The sequence below is a fragment of the Mesoplodon mirus genome (assembly GCF_964341445.2).
Source record: "Mesoplodon mirus genome assembly, chromosome: 9".
NCBI lineage: Eukaryota > Metazoa > Chordata > Mammalia > Artiodactyla > Ziphiidae > Mesoplodon > Mesoplodon mirus.
The window spans coordinates 62,607,407-62,630,032 of NC_138985.1; the positions used below are offsets into that span (position 1 = coordinate 62,607,407).

General features: G+C 34.4%; 1 protein-coding gene across 1 annotated transcript in view; it reads right to left on the reverse strand.

Annotated features, from left to right (window-relative positions):
• The window catches only part of ZNF804B (zinc finger protein 804B), a gene marked incomplete at its 3' end in the record, with an annotated part of 484,254 nt that overhangs the window by 381,923 nt on the left and 79,705 nt on the right, over positions 1-22,626 (reverse strand). The gene's annotated exons all lie outside the window — the stretch shown is intronic.

Below are 22,626 nucleotides of genomic sequence, written 5' to 3' on the forward strand. Positions count from 1 at the left end.
GCAATTAGATATTAACTGGTATTTGCAGCATTCAGTTTCCAGCCTCCATGCCCTTCCATAATCTGACTTAAATGTCCTTCCTTAGCAGAAAAAGTTCTCTCTCTAGTGCACTACTCTCTCCTTTCTGAAGCCTCCTGGCCCCAAGTTTTTCTTTGATTCCATGGCATTCTGTATCCACTCACACTATGGAAATGTTAACGGAGCTAATGAGATCATTTAGTTGTAGTCTGGTATTTAACTAGTGCTTTAAATGGTAACAATTTGTGTTAAAAGTCCGTGTTTTTCACGTACAGGATTTCTGCTGTAGTAGACTAAGATCCCCATGGGGACAGATCACATCTCACTCATCTTTGTGTTCTCTGGCACTTAAAACAATGTCTGCAACACTGTGGTAGATTAATATATAGTTGTTGAAAAAAATAATAAAACTGCAAATAAGGAAGTAAGTTAAAGACTCATACTTTAATACAAAGCAGTCAGCAACCTGGACAGGAATTTAGTGTGATTAACTAGTGTGATTCTGTGATAGACTTTGCTCAAGTTTTATTTTTGCCAGGAATGAATAGCTTACTTTGAATATAGAATAAAAACATTAAAGTGTGTTACCCAAAACAATATAACGTAATCTAAGTTCTGCTGCTGTCTTTTAAAATTGGCATTTGAAGATGCCAGCTAAAGACCAGAAAAAGTCTTGAGAGTCCACTGTTTTAAACAAATTAAATATTCTGATTTCTTTACATCTCATTAGTTAATGTAGTGATTAACTCACTTCTTTCATTTGTGTCTTCCTACTTATATGGATCGAGGTTTTTTTTCTCACTCTCTTTTCATTTTTCTTTTGTTAACACAATCCTTTGCAAAAGCAATCCAATTATTTCAGACACAGGCCTATAAATACGAATCTTAGATTCTCATAACTCAATATCCTATTGAGAAAGAGTTCACATGAAATTTGGGTAACTTGCTTTGATCCAATTAAGGAGATTATTTATTTCTGAACATGAAAAATTAAAAAATTACTGAAGCCAAAGATATCTAAACATGGTTTTGCTACCCACCAGGGTATGTATAAAAATATTCAATAAAGCCCATTTTAATTCACTTTTTATATCAACAATAAATACATCACCTGTAGTACTTTAGAGGAAGTAGAAAGTATATTCCAATGTTAAGCAAAAACATTTAAAACATTAAATATGTTAAATTCCACATGTATATATGTAAGCTTAATTCTATATCTTTTTTTTATTTGTTCAAAAATTGTGGTCAAATACAGCATTATCCTCCAGAATATCTTCTACTGTAATAATCTAAAGCCAGATCTCACTGAGCAAATAGAATTTTCTGTCAGATCAGACCTGATAAACTTTGATTTTCCAAATAGTAACAAAGTAGAGTTAATCATATCTAAAGAAGTCCATGTAACCAGATTTGAAAAGAAATATGGACATAAGATGATATAATTCAGAGAGTTTGTAAACATCAAAAATTAATCTTACATTTTTCTATAATTTTCAATATTTATAAATTACTGATTTTCTCAATAGAGAAATTTACACACAGTTCTGTGATATCTTTATTCTTTTTGAGGTAGGCTATGAAATTTATATCCATTTGGTTATTTCAAAATGATTGTAATAAATTTTAGAAAATACTCTTGACTATAAGCACATTTTCTTGATCTGATTATTCAAATATCTATCATATAATCTTAGTTTACTTACTAGATATCATTTTACATCTTAATAAAACTATATTTACATGGGCATGTATGGATACATATGCAAATGTTCCCTCAGGATCTTAGTTGCATATAGTTGCTTGTGGAAAATATTTTAACCTTAGTAGTCTGATGATTGACAAACTACTTTTCAAATCATCAGATCTAAATTCTAAGGTCTAAACCAAAATACATTATTTATGTGTAAGTTATGGTGCCAAAAGGGTTTTCAAACTAGTAGGAGAGAACATCAAAGAGAAGAGTACATTTATTCTTATTCCCCAAATAAAATTCTGCTAAGTCATGTCTACTCATAAAATAGATTGAATTAACTATAATTATACAATGCCTGATAATATCACCAGTTAGAGGAAAGTTGAGCCCTTTTATTAACATATGGCTTATGTTAACTTTTGCAAAATACATGAAAAAAATGGCCTGATACAATTTTTGTGTTTAATTCACTGATTTTGGTAAGTCATTAAATTGAGTTGTTTTGTAAATACTTACAGGTAAAACATCCCCCCCATATGACCTATACAGAAACGTACTACACACACACACACACACACACACACACAGAGCTCTTGATATAACATTCCTACACTTTCCTTCACCTTATTGATGAAGATTGTTGACTGAAAATAAACCCAATGAAGTCTACCTGCTCACTGGACAAAGAGGCCCACTGTTAAGCAAAATATATACTTAAATGACAGTACTACTTTTAATGCTTTCATAAGACTATTCATTTATATATCTATCCTTAGACAGTCAGGAAATGTTTATAAGTCTCTCTATTAATAATCTCTATCTCAAGTTGTTTTATTTCTTGAAAATACTATTGAAAATATGTCCACCTTATAGCTGTAGAACCAGAAAAACAGAATAAAGCTGGAAAATACTGGCATCACCAAGTCCACAGTTGCTGCTGATGTGTTTTCCTAAATGCATAATGCTAATAGTTCTTTTTCAAAGTCATTATTCTTTGGAATATCACTGCATTTTTCTATGCTATAACACTTCTAAGACTCTTTATGAAATATTAACGTTAATAACAACATTGTTAATCTATTTTAATATAAAGATAATTCATTATGGTATTACAGTCAATGATTTTCTTTTTTTTAAATATATATTTTATTTTGACTGTCTCGGGTCTTAGTTGCGGCACACAGGCTGTCTAGTTGTGACACATGGGCTCGCTATTTAGTTGCCCCACGGCATGTGGGATCTCAGTTCCCAGACCAGGGATCGAACCCGTGTCCCTTGCATTGGAAGGCGGATTCTTAACCACTGGATCACCAAGGAAGTCCCTGTCAACGATTTTCTTACCAGGTGTATACTTGCTTCAAAGTCCTTCTTTGTATTCATCGTGCCCTAGCACTTCAGGGACCATATAATTTGGCAGCGTTTATTGAATATTTTCTGTATTTTTCATCTACTAAAAAATATTCATCAGGGGCTTCCCTGGTGGCACAGTGGTTGAGCGTCTGCTTGCCGAGGACACAGGTTCGCGCCCCGGTCCGGGAAGATCCCACATGCCGTGGAGCGGCGGGGCCGCTGAGCCTGAGTCATGGCCGTGGAGCCTGTGCTCCACAACGGGAGAGGCCACAGCAGTGAGAGGCCCGCATACCACAAAAAAAAAAAAAAAAAAAATCATCAAATTCAGTTACATGTCTTATTCTCTCTGTCTCATCTTAACTATTAAAAACTGTATAAAAAATGGTCAGTCTTAATCCACAGAAGGAATTATAACCCCATCTCTATTCCTTGACTTCAAGCTGTGTGAGTTCTTAGTTTTGATTTTTATTCTTTTTTTGTTTTTGCTAAAGTTACTTTCTATCTTTTGCAAGAAAGGATAAAAAATTTATCAAATTTAACTCTTACTGCCACAAGAGGTTTTATACTCAAGAAAAACTTTGAAAAAGGGAACGTAAGTGGGGAAGACCCATCTAGAAAAGGCCAGAGATCATTCTAATGTGAGGAGGGGGGCAGTATTTAGATCTCCTTTGCTATTTATGAATTAGAGAAATTATGGATCAGGAAGAACAGATAATTATAGGTAAAGAAATGTACTACTTAAGAGCACAGCTTCTGGAATCAAATTTCCCAATTTTAAGGGTGGGTCCAGTATTTCCTAAGTGTGTGAAACTGGGATAAATGAAAACTTTACTTAAGCATTTGTTTGGCATCCATCAAATAGGTAAAATAGTTAATTAATCAGTTACTTGAGGTTCAAACAAGGTAACTCCTGTTAAGAGGCTAGCACGTTGCCTGGCTTAGAGTAAAAATAAACAAATGTAAATATTATTATTATTAGGTGGGAGAAGCCACTTATGGAAACCATACATTTGTTGCACAATTTTAGGATTTTCCTCTTGCAACTTTAGCTGCCCATGTAGAAGATCAAATAAGAACAGTAGGCAGTACAGTCATTTTCACAATATTGAGTCTTCCAATCCAAGAACATGGTATATCTCTCCATCTGTTGGCATCATCTTTAATTTCTTTCATCAGTGTCTTATAGTTTTCTGCATACAGGTCTTTTGTCTCCCTAGGTAGGTTTATTCCTAGGTATTTTATTCTTTTTGTTGCAATGGTAAATGAGAGTGTTTCCTTAATTTCTCTTTCAGATATTTCATCATTAGTGTATAGGAATGCAAGAGATTTCTGTACATAAATTTTGTATCCTGCAACTTTACCAAATTATTGATTACCTCTAGCAGTTTTCTGGTGGCATCTTTAGGACTCTCTAAGTATAATATCATGCCATCTGAAAAAACTGACAGCTTTATTTCTTCTTTTCCAATTTGTATACCTTTTATTTCTTTTTCTTCTCTGATCACCATGGTTAGGACTTCCAAAACCATGTTGAATAATAGTGGTGAGAGTGGACATCCTTGTCTTGTTCCTGATCTTAGAGGAAATGCTTTCAGTTTTTCACCATTGAGAATGATGCTTGCTGTGGGTTTGTCATACATGGACTTCATTATGTTGAGGTAGGTTCCCTCTATGCCCACTTTCTGGAGAGTTCTTATCATAAATGGGAAAATGACTATACTGACCAAAGCAATCTACAGACTCAATGGAATCCCTATTAAACTACCAATGGCATTTTTTTACAGAACTAGAACAAAAAATCTTAAAATTTGTATGGAGACACAAAAGACCCCTAATATCCAAAGCAGTCTTGAGGGAAAAAAACGGAGCTGGAGGAATCAGACTTCCTGACTCCAAACTATACTACAAAGCCACAGTAATCAAGACAATATGGTATTGGCACAAAAACAGAAACATAGATCAATGGAACAGGATAGAAAGCCCAGAGATAAACCCACACACCTGTGGTCAACTAATCTATGACAATGGAGGCAAGGATACACAATGGAGAAAATACAGTCTCTTCAATAAGTGGTGCTGGAAAAACTGGACAGCTACGTGTAAAAGAATGAAATTAGAACACTCCCTAACACCATACTCAAAAATAAACTCAAAATGGATTAAAGACCTAAATGTAAGACCAGACACTATAAAACTCTTAGAGGAAAACATAGGAAGAACACTCTTTGACATAAATCACAGCAAGATCTGTTTTGATCCACCTCCTAGAGTAATGGAAATAAAAACAAAAATAAACAAATGGGACCTAATGAAACTTCAAAGCTTTTGCACAGCAAAGGAAACCATAACCAAGATAAAAAGATAACCCTCAGAATGGGAGAAAATATTTGCAAACGAATCAATGGACAAAGGATTAATCTCCAAAATATATAAAGAGTTCATGCAGCTCAATATTAAAAAAACAAACAACCCAATCCAAAAATGAGCAGAAGACCTAAATAGACATTTATCTAAAGAAGACATACAGATGGCCAAGATGCACATGAAAAGCTGCTCAACATCACTAATTATTAGAGAAACGCAAATCAAAACTACAACGAGGTATCTCCTCACACCAGTTAGAATGGGCATCATCAGAAAATTTACAAACAACAAATGCTGGAGAGGGTGTGGAGAAAAGGGAACCCTCTTGTACTGTTGGTGGGAATGTAAACTGATACAGCCACTATGGAGAACAGTATGGAGGTTCCTTAAAAACCTAAAAATAGGGCTTCCCTGGTGGTGCAGTGGTTGGGAATCTGCCTACCGATGCAGGGGACACAGGTTTGTTGCCCCGGTCTGGCAAGATCCCACATGCCACAGAGCAGCTGGGCCCGTGAGCCATGGCCGCTGAGCCTGCGTGTCCAGAGCCTGTGCTCCGCAACGGGAGAGGCCACAACAGTGAGAGGTCCGTGTACCGTAAAAAAAAAAAAAAAAAAAAAAAAAAAAACCTAAAAATAGAATTACCATATGATCCAGCAGTCCCACTACTGGGCATATACCCAGAGAAAACGATAATTCAAAAAGACACATGCACCCCAATTTTCATTGCAGCACTATTCACAATAGCCAGGACATGGAAGCAACCTAAATGCCCATTGACAGATGAATGGATAAAGAAGATGTGGTACATATATACAATGGAATATTACTCAGCCATTAAAAGGAATGAAACTGAGTCATTTGTAGAGACGTGGTTGGATCTATAGGCTGTCATACAGTGTGAAGTAAGTCAGAAAGATAAAAACAAATATCGTATGTTAAAGCATATATGTGGAGCCTAGAAAAATAGTACAGATGAGCTGGTTTGCAGGGCAGAAATTGAGACATAGATGTAGAGAAAAAACGTATGGACACCAAGGGGGGAAAGTCGTTATCTATTAATTATCTATTAATTGGCCTCTGCTTCCTTCCTTTCACATTTCATAGAGTCAAATATGTTCTGAAAATTATTAAAAAGTATCTTTTTTTACAAGATTGTTAACCCCTGTTTTTTTTTTCAGTGCTCACCAGTTTATAGGCAGGTGGGACATAAATGTATGCAGAAATTACCTAGTGGCCTTTGTACCATAACCTAGAACATTCTCTAAGTTACTTAGGAAACTGCTGAAAAATGCACCATGATAGGAATACAGGTCAGTTACGAGATGCAGACAAAGCCAACCTATAGGAGCTCAGTGCCTGCCCACAGTCCACACACCGGATGGAGCCTTACACTGATTAGTATGAGTAAAGTACATTTATTATCATCCTTTTACTTTATTATCCATCCTCTTACTTTTAACCTATGTGTGTCTTTACTTTTAAAGTGGGCTCTTTATAGGCAGCATAAAGTTGATTTTTTCTTGTCCAACCTGACAATGTCTGCCTTACATTTTTTTAACTTTGTATTTAATGTATTATTGATATGATTGGGTTTTAAACTACCATCTTACTATATATTTTTTTCTATTTGTTCCAACTCTTCTTTGTTGCTTTTTTCCTCTTTTTCTACCTTTCAGATTGAGAATGTTTTGTAATTCTATCTTATCTCCTTTACAACAATTCTTTTTTGTGCATATTACTGGTTATTTGAGGTTTATAGTATGCATCTTTAATTTAACAGTCTACTATCAGGAGACCTTATACTACTTCACATACTGCACAAGAACCGTACAATGATATGCATCCATTTCTCCCCTTCAAAACTTTGTACTGTTGTTTTTACACACTTCACTTTTGCATATATTATAAACTCCATGATGCATTATTATTAGTGTTGCTTTCAACTGTTATTTATAAAGGGATTTAAATAATGAGAAAAATTCTCTTTGTATTTACTCACAGTTATCATTTCAATGATCTTAATTCCTTTGTGTAGATCCAGATTTCCAACTGGTAATATTTTTTTTTTCTTGTAGTGTGTGTCTGCTGGTAGTGAATTCTTTTCACTTTTGTATGTGTGAAAGTCTTATTACACCTTAGTTTTTAAAAGATATATTTACCAGGTAAAGAATTCTAGGTTATGGTTTTGTTATTTCACTATTTTAAATATGTCGCTCTATTGTCTTTTAATTTGCATTGTTTTCAAAGAAATCTGTTGTCATCATTACCTTTGTTCCTCTGTTTCATAACGTATCTTTCTACATCAGCAACTCACGATTTTCTTTCTTATCACTAGTTTTAAGCAATTTGGTTGTAATATGATTTAGTGTATTTTTCTTCATGTTTCTTGTGTTTATTGAGGTTCTTGTATATGTGGGTTTATATTTTCATCAAATTTAGAAAATATCCAGGTCTTATCTCTTGTGAAATTTTTATGCCCTTACCCCTCCTCAGGCACTTCAATTATGCATATATTAGGATACTTGAAGTTGTTCAACATTAATGCTCTACTTCTATTTTTTTAGTCTTTTTGTGTGTGTGTGCTTCCCACTGGATATTTTCTATTCCTATTTTCAGGTTCATTAATCCTTTCTGCAATGTCTAATCTGCTGTTAAATCCAACCACTATATATATCTAAATCTAGATATATTTTCTTAGACACTGTAGTTTTTCATCTTTAAAAGTCCACTTTGTATCTTTTATAACTCTATTTAGCATGTTCAACTTTTCCTCTAGCTTCTTGAATATATAGAATATAGTTATAACAAATGCTCAATAACATTTTACTAATTCTATCATCTATGTCACTTCTGGGTTAGTTTTGATTAATTTATTTATCTCATATATTTCTGCTTTCTTGCATGCCTTGTAATTTTTGTTTGGATACCATTCATTGTGGATTTTAATTTACTGGGCACTGAATATTTCTTATTCCTATAAATATTCTTGATCCTTTTTTGTGGCATGGTTAACTTCCTTAAAAATAGTTTGACTCTTTTGGGTCTTGTGTTTAAGCTTCTTAGGCATTTTGTTGTGATAAAGTTTATACAGAGGCAAGACAATTCTGAGTACTCTCCCCTGTGACTGACAAGTTTTTCCACTCTGGCTGACGGGAATAGGCACTATTCCCAAATATTCTTTCTAATCATTTTAGGTGATTGTCTTCCAAGTCTCATGTAGTTTTCACATATATATGAACTGATAAAAACTCTACTGGATAATCACAAGGGACCCTATGCAGATCTCCAGGGTTTTCTGTGTATCTCTGTCCTGTATACTTGAGCCATCTTGGCTTCCCTGGACTCCCAGCTCTATCTCCTTAACTCAGGAAAACTGCCAAGCTCTTCTTGGGTTCTTGTGTCGTGCCTAGAAAATTTCTCCAGGCAGTAAACTAGGACACTCATATGGTACACAGCTCACCTTTCTTTTTTTCTTCCCCCTCATAGGGAACTCTGTCTTCATTGTCTGATGTAAAATGTTTTGAGAGTCATTGTTAAAAATATTTTGACTGTTTTTTTTCTTTTTTAACTTGTTTCAGATGGGTAAATCCAGTCTATTGTCTGATGTGGAAATCTCTTCCTTTTTTTATCATTTAATCTGTCTTGAGCTTGGGAAAAATCTCTGCATTGATTTACACTCAAGTATTTTGCTGGTGAATTTTTATTATATTTATAATGGAAGACAAGAGGATGGCAGATTCTTTTCACTAGTCAAGAACATGAGGAGAACTTAACTCTACAGGTTTAAAATAACCTTGCTTTAACTGCAATTATTATTTTTTAAATGTTTTACTTTAATTGCAATGGCTCTGAGTGAAGACTAAAGCTTATATTTGTAAGAAATAATCTTTAACATACTACTTTTCTTTATTCTCACATTTGTTAATCATTTATTCATATCGTTACCTCTTCAGTATTTATGAAAAAATATAAAATGTTAGATTGAATCTAAGCTTCCTTTTTTAAATCTTCAATTCCTTAAATATATATATATATATATATATATATATATATATATATAATGTCCCCTTTTGAATATCCTTTCCTTCTGATAAGTTTTGATCTGAACTTTATTAGAATACACTGTTCCATCTGAATTGTGATCATAAATGAAGTGAGATATGGAAAAACCACAATTGGAGAGAGTAAAGAGGCAACAGCAAAATAAATTACTGAAATGTTGGGAAATGTGCCTGAAGAGGAAAGACTAAAAGACTAAGTAAGTGTACATACCCAAGAAAATTGAAACTTAACAGCACGTTTCATGTATATGAAAGGATATTTTATGGGTAGCAGTGAGCAGTATTTTGTTTGTAAATTGAGGGCAGAACTTCAACAGTCTCCTAGCTGATCACCCTGTCACATGCCTCATTTTCTTCATGCTATGATCTGTCTAACACAGGGCTGGCCAAACAATATTACTCAAAGGCCATTTTCATTCATCTCTTTCATATTCAGGAACTTACAAGGACTCTTGCTAACTCTCTGCATCAAACCTAAACTTCCAACAACAAGCATTGAAAGCCCTCCATAAAATAATGTTGTTTTTCTATCTCATAGCTCAGGAATTCCCATACTACCCCCTCCATTTATTTATTTATTTTTTTAGAAACTAACTTTATTTTTATTTATGTTTTTAATTTTATTTTTTGGCCCTGTGGAGCAGCATGTGAGATCTTAGTTTCCCAAAACAAGGTTCGAACCCATGCCCCCTGCAGTGGAAGCACAGTCTGAACCACTGGACTGTCAGGAGAGTCCCCACTCCTTCCATTTAAACCAGACTTTTCTATGATGTAATTCTTGGTCTCTCATCCCCGAGACTCCCCACTTTGTACCCATCTACATGCTCTTCCCAATCTTTTTGACTAATTATGCTATAATCTCTAAAATTAGACACAACTTGTTTTTTAAAAAACTTTTTGTATAAAACATTGAAGAAACCTAAATCTACTGTACCATTATTTCAGCTTTCACAGTTTCTTCTTAATTCATACCTGTAAATAGGTTTCTTCACAACAACTCGTTGTGGAGGTTATGCCTTGCACAACTCCAGGGGAAACAATATGCACTGTAACCTAGGCAATGCACTCCCTAGATCTGTTCCATGCATGCCTCAGCAGTTGTATGTTTGTATGTTGCATCTCTCCTTATCTTTTTGTTTCTTTGTCACTGTTAATACTCATGTTATTCATTTACTCCTGAGGTTGATATTCAAAGTCACCCCACCTTCCCCATAATATAGACACTATCTGCCTTTTCTCCTTCTATTTCTCCCTCTCTTATCACCTCAGTTTTCATGCTTTAGCCAAGGCCTTCTCAAGGTTGGTATCACTGACATTTTGGACTAGGTAATTCTTTGCTGTTGGGCATGTCCTGTCCATATTGTAGGATGTTTAGTAGCATCACTGTCCTCTCCCCACTAAATGCTACATTACCTCTGACCCCATTAGAGCCAAAAATGTCTCCAGTCAGTGTCAAATCTTCTAGTGGGGGCAAAAATGACTCCTGATGGAGAACCACTGCTCCAGCCATACCAAATTAGTAATAATTCCCTAAACACTATATGCTGATTCGTGTGTCCATGCCTCTATCAGCGTGATTTCTTCTCTCCTTTATATTCCTATAAGTGAAAACTTGAAGAATTGTATTCACACTTAGAAAACAAACCAACAAAGAAATAAAGCAACTACCAAAAAACTACCATGACTACCACAACAACCACCACAATAGTTTAGGTGTCACTGTCATGATGAAGCATAACCAGGTCCCTAGGCAGAATTTAACTCTCTCTTCTCATTGCTATTACACAGGTAGATCATGTGCATTTTCCCACTGCTGCACTCATCACACTTCCTCGCAATTTATTTTCTTAAGATCCACCTCACTTAAAGGAATGTGAAGATAATGTGAATCCAAACCATTCCTGTAGGCTCATGCCTGACATGTATGTACCAGTTACTGAAGAAAACATTCAATATTATCTTTTCTGCTGATTCTCTGATCACACAAACTGTACACACATTATTTCAACCGTATTCAAAGCCTTTACTATTTTACTATTTATTTTACGATTTTAATAACAGTGGTAGATGTAAAATTGTTTTATTTTATTTGTGCCAACATTTTATAATAACTGTAAAAGGAGTATATAACCTTTAAAAATTGTGAATCACTATTTTGTACAACTGTAATTTATATAATGTTGTACAGCAACTATACTTCAATAAAAAATAAATTTAAAAAGAGCTTAAAAAAGTGTCTAAAAAAGAAATGGTTTAAGAATTAAGCTTCAAAGCTTATATATCTTTTTATTAAAAAGAAAAATTTTATTAAAGGAAAGAAACATTTTCTTAATAAAACACAGTTTTTGTGCAACAAATATTTTTGTTTGGATATTAACATAACAGAAAAATCTTAATAACTCACAACAATGAGTCTGAACAATATTACAATGAATAGCATTTTGCTGAAGAGTTTTCTCTGCTTTACTTTTTCACTTCACTTATATATATATAAATACCATTTTGTGTTTTCTAAAATATAGGTCATTTTGCTAAATTTAATAAACTCTACTATAGACTAAAAGCATCTTCAAGCATTCTATATCCATTTTCAAATTTAAAATATTACTTTTGTTATAATCTTTGCCAAAAATTGAAGGATTGTTTCCAGTTTCTTTGCCATCATTTTCTATTTTCTTCTAAGTTTCTTGGGCAATATTTGTTAGTGGCATATCCTTAAATAATTGTGTGTGTGTGTAGTTCACATATGTCTATATATGTCATACATAAGGAATATATATATACACACACACACACACACACACCATTTGCTTTTTCATCGTCCCACTGAACAGGATGTGAAACTAAAGAGGAAATGAACCTCCATTCTTCCTGTTCCTCCTTGTGTCTCGGGAAAGAAGTGTGAATAGGTGCGCTCCAATCCCTGGTTATGCTACTCCCAGGTAATACTGGACAGCCCCAAACTCCAAGGCATCTAAAGTGAGTATATGGATAAATGTCGGCTCACAGATTCTGACTAGCACATCCCAGAAGACACTGAGGAAATACCAGATGACATTTGTCTTTTGGAGCCTCTTATCCTACAATCTTGGTTCCTCTCCTTTGTGGAGGCTCCATAAACTTTCAGAAAGCTGGAAACTTTCTGGTCTCTTCTTGGGATCCTTCTTCGTGATTATCATTTTTTGGCAGACAGTTATCTCTGCTCAGCTCAATAAGCATATCTAATACTTACTCGTGACTCTGTGGGAGGTTTTATGAATACAAAATGCATTAGACTCAGCTCCAGTATATCATACTCCAAAGGATGCTCATCTGAGAGTTTAAAACAATAAGGGGGTTATTGGACATCAAGACTTATGGACATTAAGTTAATATCATAAATAGTTAAATCAAATGTTTGGCTTAATGTACAATGTTATTATGCCAGTGTCTGCATATCTTTGACCACTGGTGCCTTTCTGCACCGGAAGTTGGTGATATTCCAAAGCCAGAGACTTAAACCACATCTCAGACCACTATATTGATTACTACCCTCCTTTTTCCTCTTTAGCTCTTTTCCAGTGTTACAGAGGCTTACAATCTTTTTTCATTCATTCATTAAACACACAGTATTTATTATTTACAAGATTCTAGGCACTAGCAGAGATGAAAAGGACATGGTACCTAACTCTGAGGCCTCTCAGTTTAGACAGAAAAGAGTTAACACCAACAGATCATTTGCAAATTGGTAAGTTTTGTACTAAGAAGCTAGAAGAGAGGCTCAGGGAAGGCTTTAGAGATGAGAAGACTGTATACTGCACCTGAAAGACAATTAAGAGTTGTCATGGTAGAAAAAGGAGGAAGAACAGTCCCACAAGAGAAAAAACAAGCCTGAGCAAAAGCCAATGACTTGAAATAGACAGTCTCATTTGAAAAATGATAAAAATATTTTACGGGCCATGCCTATGGGTTACACTAGCAAAATTTACATGGCTTTCTATAGCCCCTCGTCTTGAGAATGCTGCAGTGATCAGGATTGCTAGCTTCTTCCTTGGGGGTGATGCCATCTGAGTGATTCTCAGGCCCCTACACCATGTGCTAAGATCTACATGGACAAGAAGTGGCCCTTTTTTGTGTAATGCATGTTGTTACATGCATATGTGCATGCTTTTATTTGTCCTGTTTATACCATTCAACCTTAAGTAAAATTTTATATAGAATCAGAAGTCCAACAAAAAATAGATGATGAGGGAGGTGACCTGATCTGGCTGAAGAAAGAACCACCTGCTAGTAGAATTTTCCACTGAATGACCACTTGCCTCACTAAAGCATCAACAACTTGCCTTGTAAGTTTTCCAGAAGCAAACCCTGCACTGCTTGCCTTATGGAATTATAAAAAAGGAGGAAAGGAGGTCCCTTCAAAAATAAACCTACAGAATAGGATTCCTCTGACGGTTCTCCTTTACTGAGGAAATTTCCAGCTTGCAAACCACAAACATTATGAGCAGTTTCATATTTTTTGCAGTCTTATCAAATTAGAATATGGCCATAAACATTCAAGGATGAGCTCCCCATGTCTCCTATTATAAATACCAGAATTATATGTCAAGCAAAGGAAAATGTAAAATAGAATGAATATGGGTATGACTTAGAGCAATTAGCATGAAACTCAAGACTAAAAACATATAGCCTCCAGCTGTATTTTGCACAGCAAGATCCAGATGAGGAAGGGTAAAGTACAGTCTACCATAGGGGATCCAGAATGTTACCACCTGAACCCACAGATCATTCTCAGCAAAATGAATCCTGGGACAAGCAGACTTTGTATGCATCCAAATAGAATGGAATGGGTCTACAGCATCACCTATGAGGGATTCTTCATAAGATCTAATAACATGATTATAACTAAGTTGCTAAATCTAACTTCTTGCTTCCAGTAAATAATGAAAGGAGTAGAGGAACAAGTTAGATGACACTATCAGGTGGAGGAAGTAATTAGACAAATAGGTGACCCATTCATCAGTAAGTCAATGTCAAAAAAAAGAAGGGCAGAGGGTAGGGAAGAAAGGGTGCTGAGTCTAATGAGATCAAAGAAACATAGCAACTAAAAACAATGCTTTACGTTAACCAATTTGTTTAAACAAATGAACTTTATAAAACATTTTTGGTTAATTGGTGAAATTTTAAAATGTAATGGATATTAAATTACTTTAAAGAAATTTCCTTAACTTTGTTAGGTGCATTAATGATACTCTCTGATGTTTTAATGGTAGAAAATGTCCCATTTTAAAGTTGATACAAAAGTGTTTAGGTTTGAGATGTTATATCTGCAATTTAAAATTATTCAGCAAGAAAATGAAAAAAGGAAATGTGGCAAAATGTTGACATTTGTTAAATCAAGGTAATGGGTATATGGGAGTTATTTTATAATCTACATTTTTCCATATAATTGAAATTTTTCATAAAAAGCTGGATTTTTAAAATTGATGCAATTGTAAGTATGATATTAACTTGTGATGTTAACTTGTAATGTTAAACAGTTTCTTTGCTTTTTTATGCCTAAGTGGATTGATGGCATCAATAGGAATCTTCTTTTTATATAAAAAATGTTTCTAAAACAGCCAAAAGAAATTTATAATCACTCTTGTGATTTAGATGTAAGATAGAATGAGTTTGACATTGACTTCATTTGTTCACTCATTATTCATTTATTCTCCTCATTCAACAAATAATTTATAGTCACATAACAGAAAAACCATCCTCCAGAAATCAGTGAATTTTCAATTTTGATGCCCCATAGATCTACCTGCTCAAGTTACTAAAACCATATAAGTTTAAATTTTGTCAGCTATAAAATGAGAATATTAATAAATTTATCATATTATATGAGGAATAAGTGAGTTACTAAGTATAAGGTGCTAGAATTCAATGATAACTAAGTGAATGGTGGCATTATTATAAACAGTGGTGTCAATGACACTAAAAATATAATTATGAAAGGTCCCTTACTGGACTATTTTTCAAAAGATTCTTTCTGCTTCAGAGCATTCTTCATCTACTTTTAAACAGTTCTCCTATTGAAGAATTATAGCAAAATTTATTGCATATGCCAGATTAGTTATTTCTTAAAATGTAGAATCAAAATCCTAAATTCTAATGATTTAAAGATTATAAAAATTATAAGTACAGACACATTTCAATGAAAGATTTTTCTTCTGTATTGCAGAATCATTCAATACAGATTATTTCTGTTAGTGAGCATGTAAACTAAAAATTATAAAATACTCAAGGGTTTTCAAGACTAATTTGAAAAAACTGTATTACATTTTGAAAGAGTACCAGATGAGTTTCCCTAATAAACTTTCATTAGAGATTGGATAATTGGTGCAGAGCAGTCCAGTTATTTCTTATATATGTTTTTGAAACAATAGGGCCCATGAAATCTCTGGATTATACTTTCTAAGTAAAATGGCATCCTGCTAAAAAGTCTCAGAGTCCAGAAACATTTGATATCAGGAACAGACTACCTACTTAAATAGATTGTGCACAGGGAGATCAGGTGGCCACCTTCCTTAACTGATTTTTAGCAATTCGGTAACTATAGTGCTACCATTTATGCAGCTGTTGTCAAAGGCTCCGTGTTTCAATTTCCATTCCTCATTTTCTGACCTGTTCATAAATGTCTACTGCAGGCTGAAGCCCACAGTGCAAGGTTTTATTAATAATAGATTTAAAACTGTGATAGAATGTGTGTTCCCTCAACAGAGTTGGCAGTGCTCCACTTCATGGGACAGCTGGTTTCTGTAAGCTCACTTCCCAACAACTGACCATAGCTGAAGCCAAACGAGTGGGAACTAATCAAATGGAACCAACTTACTCAGCTGGTTCAATGAATCTGTACAAGTGATGAGGACACAACAAAATAATTAGTCTTACTATTCTTAGGTCTTAAGACAACCTTAGGGAAAATCAGACTGGGAAAAAGTGCCAAACCCATGTTTGATTTGCCCCATGGTAAAAATACAAAAATTGAGATGGATTTGGAATAGGATGTGACTCTTCTACCCAAATATTTATGGTGTATCACTAAATGAAAGAGTGTACTGTTTATATTGGTTAGTCTATTCAGAATGTGGAGCATGGCTGAAACTATGACATGTCCCTATCAAAGAAATATCTGGAGTAATAAAACAATCATACATATCAACTAGACATGGATAGTAGGTAATCAATAAATATTATTACTTGAGTGTTTATCTCTTCCTAAGAAATAGAACATTCCCAAAATAACTGCACTAAATATAATTTAGGCTGAAAAAATTCAGAAGGCAATTCAGGATTTAACAATGCTTATAATGTTTATTAAGAATGCCTAGAAATAGTCAAACTGTGAAGTATGAGAGTACAGTCTCCAATGATGCCTCAATTTCTGACACCAACTGCAAGTTCAGGGGGGTTCCTAAAACCACCCTCAGATTCAATAGTTTTCATAGGACTCCCTGAAAATTTATATTTATGGTTACTGTTTATTATAGGGAAAAGATAAAAATTGCAAGCAAAGGAAGAGACACATAGAGCAGAGTCTAGGAGGATTCCAAACATGAAGCTTCCATTTTCCTTTCCTAGAACTGACATGTAACAATGGGCACAGAGTACTGAAAATAAGGAAGCTCAACCAAGCTTCTGTGTCTTTAGTTTTCATTGAGGCTTTAATACCTAGGCAACATTGGTTGATTGCTCACACGGCTGAACACAGTGTCTAGCTCAATTGATACCACATGAGCCAAAGTCGCCACGCTAGGTCACACTGTTGGTCTTTATGCTGGAGCCAGCCCCCACCCTAAAGCTATTGGGTGTGGATGACCTCACCCCAAGATCCAGTGTAGCCAGCCCCTACTCTAAACAAAGATGCTCCTACCAGGTATTAAATAGATGACCTCTGAGAAGCCTAGGGCAAAAAACCAGATATTTCTTTGGGCAAGGCCAAATTCTTTACTACACAACGAATATTAAATGATCATTTCACACCTAGGTGTGGAGTTAAAATATATATATAGTAGATAAGTATATTGTGAATCTCTAGTTTTACTCTCTGTGAACTTTCTTAACTAGGACAATATAATTGCCCACTCAAATATTCTATTCCCTAGAAGTCAATGACTCTTCAGTTTATGTAGTTTGATGCATAACCTTTCCACTATCGGGACTTATGAAAGCATTTTAATCTCAAACCATTTTATTTTAATCAGAAAGTATTTTTAATAGATCCAGGTCTACCCTGAGCTGTTTTCTAACTCACTAAGAAAGCCTGTCATCATACCCCATACACTTGCCCCCTTCTCCCTAAACACAACTATAGCAATACTAACTCTTGGTTCTCCCTCCATCCAGTCCAGTGACTTCTTAGTTAATTTTTTCAATTCAGTCTCATTTCAGTTTAAAACTACCCCATGGAAGATAATTTAATTTGATGGGAATGAGTTAATGTCCATTAAATAGAACCAAGTTAAATATTTTAGGAATCCTAGTTACTGAGTCTGATCAATTCTAACACATGGTTACAGTATTCCCAGTTTAAGGAGAATTATTCATAAGGATTAACATTTTCAAAACTAACAAGATTATCTGGTGCTACTCTGAAAATAAATAAAATACAAGGCATTTTTATTTTATAAATACACGTTGTATAAACAAAACTGTATATTATTACTCTTCCATAAAAAGTTCCATTCAGAATATATTTATCCAGATGGGGAATATTTATAAGCAGAGAACCTGGCCATAAGAAAAGAAAAAGCTGCCAATCAATCAAATTGATTGATGATCAATGACGATGATCATCAGGAAGGAAACACATTATATGAACAACTGGTTGCAGAGCAACTGATTGCAGAGGGTCAAAACATAGCTTTGCCATGAATGGGGCTAAAAAACACCACTGTGTCCATGGAAGGCTGCAGGGATGCTGCTGCTGTGCCAGAATGTAGTACTAGCCTGTAGGAATATTTTTCTCTAAAGCATGTCTCCTATGTGGATATCAATTTGTATTACACTTCTCTAAGGATCATCTAAAATGATTTGGTTTTTACCATAAAGGGGCCAACACATGACCAGCACTCAGAGAAATTTCAAGGATAGGTGTCTTTTTTAAGAGCTCTCTTCTAGTGGGAAATGACTACTTGTAGCCAAAGTAAAAATAGTCCCCAGTATAAGGAGCAAGATGACATATAATGAATGCTTATTATATACCATGTGCTGTGTATAGATTATTAATTCAATCCTCCTGCTATCATATAAGGTGGAGATTATTATGTCTTTTTTTATTTTCAGATGAAGAAATGAGGTGCACAAGGGTTGAAGAACCTCCCCCAGATGAAGTTGCTAAAGTGGCCAGTGAAAGAGTCAATCCCCATTTTATAGTACTCCAAAGAATATTCTTTCCCCATACTCTTGTCTCAACTGTTGCAGGATGACACCGAATAGCCCAGTTGCTCTGGATCTAGTGTTGTGGACAGGCTTATCAATGGATCTAATTATTTCAATGTTTTTCCTAGAGGCTAAGAAGGCTAGAGATGCTAATAGCTTTCAGGGAATGAGATGGTTGGCCTGACTTCAAATCTCTTAACTGCCACTTACTAGTGTGCAACCTTGAGCACATTACTCAACTCTCTGCACAAGTTTTCCTCCTAAGTACACACACACACAATGGGTTGGTGTTTAGTTTAGATTTGGTTTGATTTCCTCTACCATTTGAAACTAAGTTGTAGACATTGTGGTATTTCACTTCCTAATACTTCCACATGAATCCCTTAAGAACAAATAATTCATTTGGTGCTTTATTGGGAATATTTCTTAATTTGATTTTCTGTATCTTAGTTTTATAAGTGAGTCTAAATCAAGAGATATCCAAGTCTTATAAACCTTAACCGATTCAGAAAGTTAGAATATGAATAGAATGACCCTTGCCTGGAATTGCTAGCAAAAATATCTGTGAGCCTTTAGTAAATTCTCCTGTCACAGTCAAGTACTATCATCATCCTCAAATAAAAAAGATGTACAAATCACAGGGTTGCTACATGCTGAATCCAAGTACAGCTCAAGGCTCTTACGTGATTTGCCATCATTTTCACAATTATGTCTGGTATCCAGATGGTGCTTGTTCTCAGTACTGCAGCTTTTGTATATGGAGAGGAGCCCTTACTACTCCCTCTAACTCGCTTTAACATTCAACGTATAAGTCTTAAAACTCCAATAAACAATGAATGTTCTTTAGACATTAAACAATCAATATTCCTCAAGGTTTACTCACTACTGACACAAAAATAAATTAAAAGTTATGAATTTGGCAAATTAACTCCAACATTTAAAAATTGACTATAAACTTAATAAAACACTATGAATATTTGATTCAAACTACTTCTAATAAAAATTCCTTTAAGTATTGAAACCACTGTAAGATTTAGACAGCACATAGCATAGAAATACAGAATGATGTTTCAGAGTACAGACTATGGAACCATATCACCTGTATCCAAATTCTGACTTCTTCCACTTAATAGCTGTATGACTTTGGGGAAATTGTGCCTCATTTTCCACATCTATAAAAAGAAGGTTATCATAATATTTATCTATGATATTTATCTCATTGTCCTATTGTGAGTCAAGAGTATATTAGCAGAACTTTGATAACACCAGGCATAAGGTCAGTTTGAAAATATTAGTTATATCTAAAAATATCACAGTGATTAGAGAAGCAGTTCTCAAACTTTCTGGTCTCTGAATCCCTTTATTGAGAATCCCAAGATGTTTTGTTTAAGTTGGTTATGTGTATCAAGATTTACCATGTAAGAAATTAAAGTTGAAAATTAAAACATTAATTTTAAAATAATAATAAATAGGTTAAAGTAAATAATATATTTTAGTAGGAAATAACTATATTTTCTCCCAAGAAATAATGAGAAGAGTGGAGGTATTTTACACCCTCACACAGCTCTTTACCTGACTTCTATGAAAACAGACATTAGATTCTCATATTTGCTTCTGAATTCAATGTGTTGCAGTATGTTCTTTTGATAAGAAGTATTTGAAGAAAATCCAGACTCACACAGATATGTAGTTGAAAATAAGAGGAGTATTTTAACAGACTTTTCAGAAAACTTTGGATATTCCTCTTGATGCTTACACCAAAATTTGATAAGTGGTTGTCTACTAAAACTTCATTGCAATGTGCAATCTGAAACCAAATCAATGAACATTACTACTCTGTTACACTGAATGGTCTATTTTGCACTTTGATTGGTCTTTTACTTTCTAATGATTTTCTACATTGATCACTTGAAAAATATTGGTTCACTGAGTTATGCCATTCTTTCAAATATTAACATATTTTATAAAAATATATTTGTTAATATCTCCACCATCGTTATCAGAAAACTCTGTAAGGATTGGGGAGCTTTCAAGCTCACAGTGGCTATCACAATTTTTCCCAAATTCTAATTTTCTCTTGAAAGCTTGAATTTCATCATTGGCAACAAACACTATCAGTCAATTACCTTTGAAGTGACAAGATGACTTCTTTTATTTTTAAGTAAATCTGTGCCAAATACTCAACTATATAAAAAAATATATATACTTTGTCTGTCAGTTAATCTTTCAACTAAAAACTGTGTTCCATGGAAAGAAGGAGGTTGTTCAGCTCTCAACTCAAATGGACAAGTGCTTTTTCTTAAGAAAACAATCATAGTTCAAGATCAGCAAAATGCTTTTTGTATACTTCTCAATTCATCACACAAAATATTAAATAGACATGTGCTCTCTCGCTTCTGGACAAGATGTACTGACAGGGACAGAACTGATCCTCCCCCTTGCAACAACCAAAAATACAGACAAAATGTATGAACCAAATGCTTTCAAAGACACTGGATGTCAGTCAAAAAAGCATTGATCCTTGACAGATGGGAAACGAATGAAGCCAGTCCTACAAGTGTCCTAATTCATTCCTTTGAGAGAGTTTCCAGGTCATGACCTAAAGAGAGGGAATGAGGCAGCGCCGATGGACTCTCTGAGTTGAGGAGACTGAGAACCCAAGTTTCTAAGTGTTCACAGGAAAGAAGAGTGAACTACACAAAGAGAAAGCCCTGGAAATCTTTAGAGGGTCTCCCTCAAGAGTTCATTAGGGTCTAGATCAGCAATATATTTATTTTTAATTTGTTTATGTATTTATTCATTTATTCATGTTGCCATTATATTATTATTATTTATTATTATTATTATTCCTACTCTTAAGGGTTAGCTTTTTAACTAGATATTTATTTTGGAAACTTGCTAGATTAACAATAAATTTGACCACTTCAAAATAGAAGGAATTCTACCTCAGGTTAAATGCCATTACTGGTTCTGGCTTAAGGATTGAGTGATTCTTGGCATAACTTAGATGATCTGATTTGTTGCATCATGGGACAAGTCCAATCCTTTCCCATAATTTCCAGAAAGCACTGTTGTTTACTTTTAAATGGTCAGTATTACCTAAGTCATTATCTTTGTATAGTTACCTATACAAATCTTTCATTAAGATTAAAAACTTCTGTTGGCTTTATCTGTAATTTAAAATCATTAGAATGCTCCTCCAGAATGAAATAATGCCACTGCAGCAATATGGATGGACCTAAAGATTATCATACTAAGTGAAGTAAGTCAGAAGAGATGACACATACCATATGATATCACTTATATGTGGAATCTAAAATATGATACAAATGAACTTATTTACAAAACAAGCAAACTCACAGACATAGAAAACAAACTTATGGTTACCAAAGGGGAAAGGGCGTCAGGGAGGGATAAATTAGGAGTTTGGGATTAGCAGATACAAACTGCTATATATAAAATAGATAAACAACAAGGTCCTATTGCATAGCACAGGAAAATATATTCAATATCCTGTAATAAACCATAATGGAAAAGAAAGTGAAAAAGAATACTTATGTGTGTGTGTGTGTGTGTTTATAACTGAATCCCTTTGCTGTACACCAGAAACTAACACATTGTAAATCACCTATACTTCAATAAAAACTTTTTGAAAAAAGAATGCTCATCCAGCCATTTTATCTACTAGAAAATGAAGGTTAGAATCTGACACAGTAATTCTTCCCTTTAGAA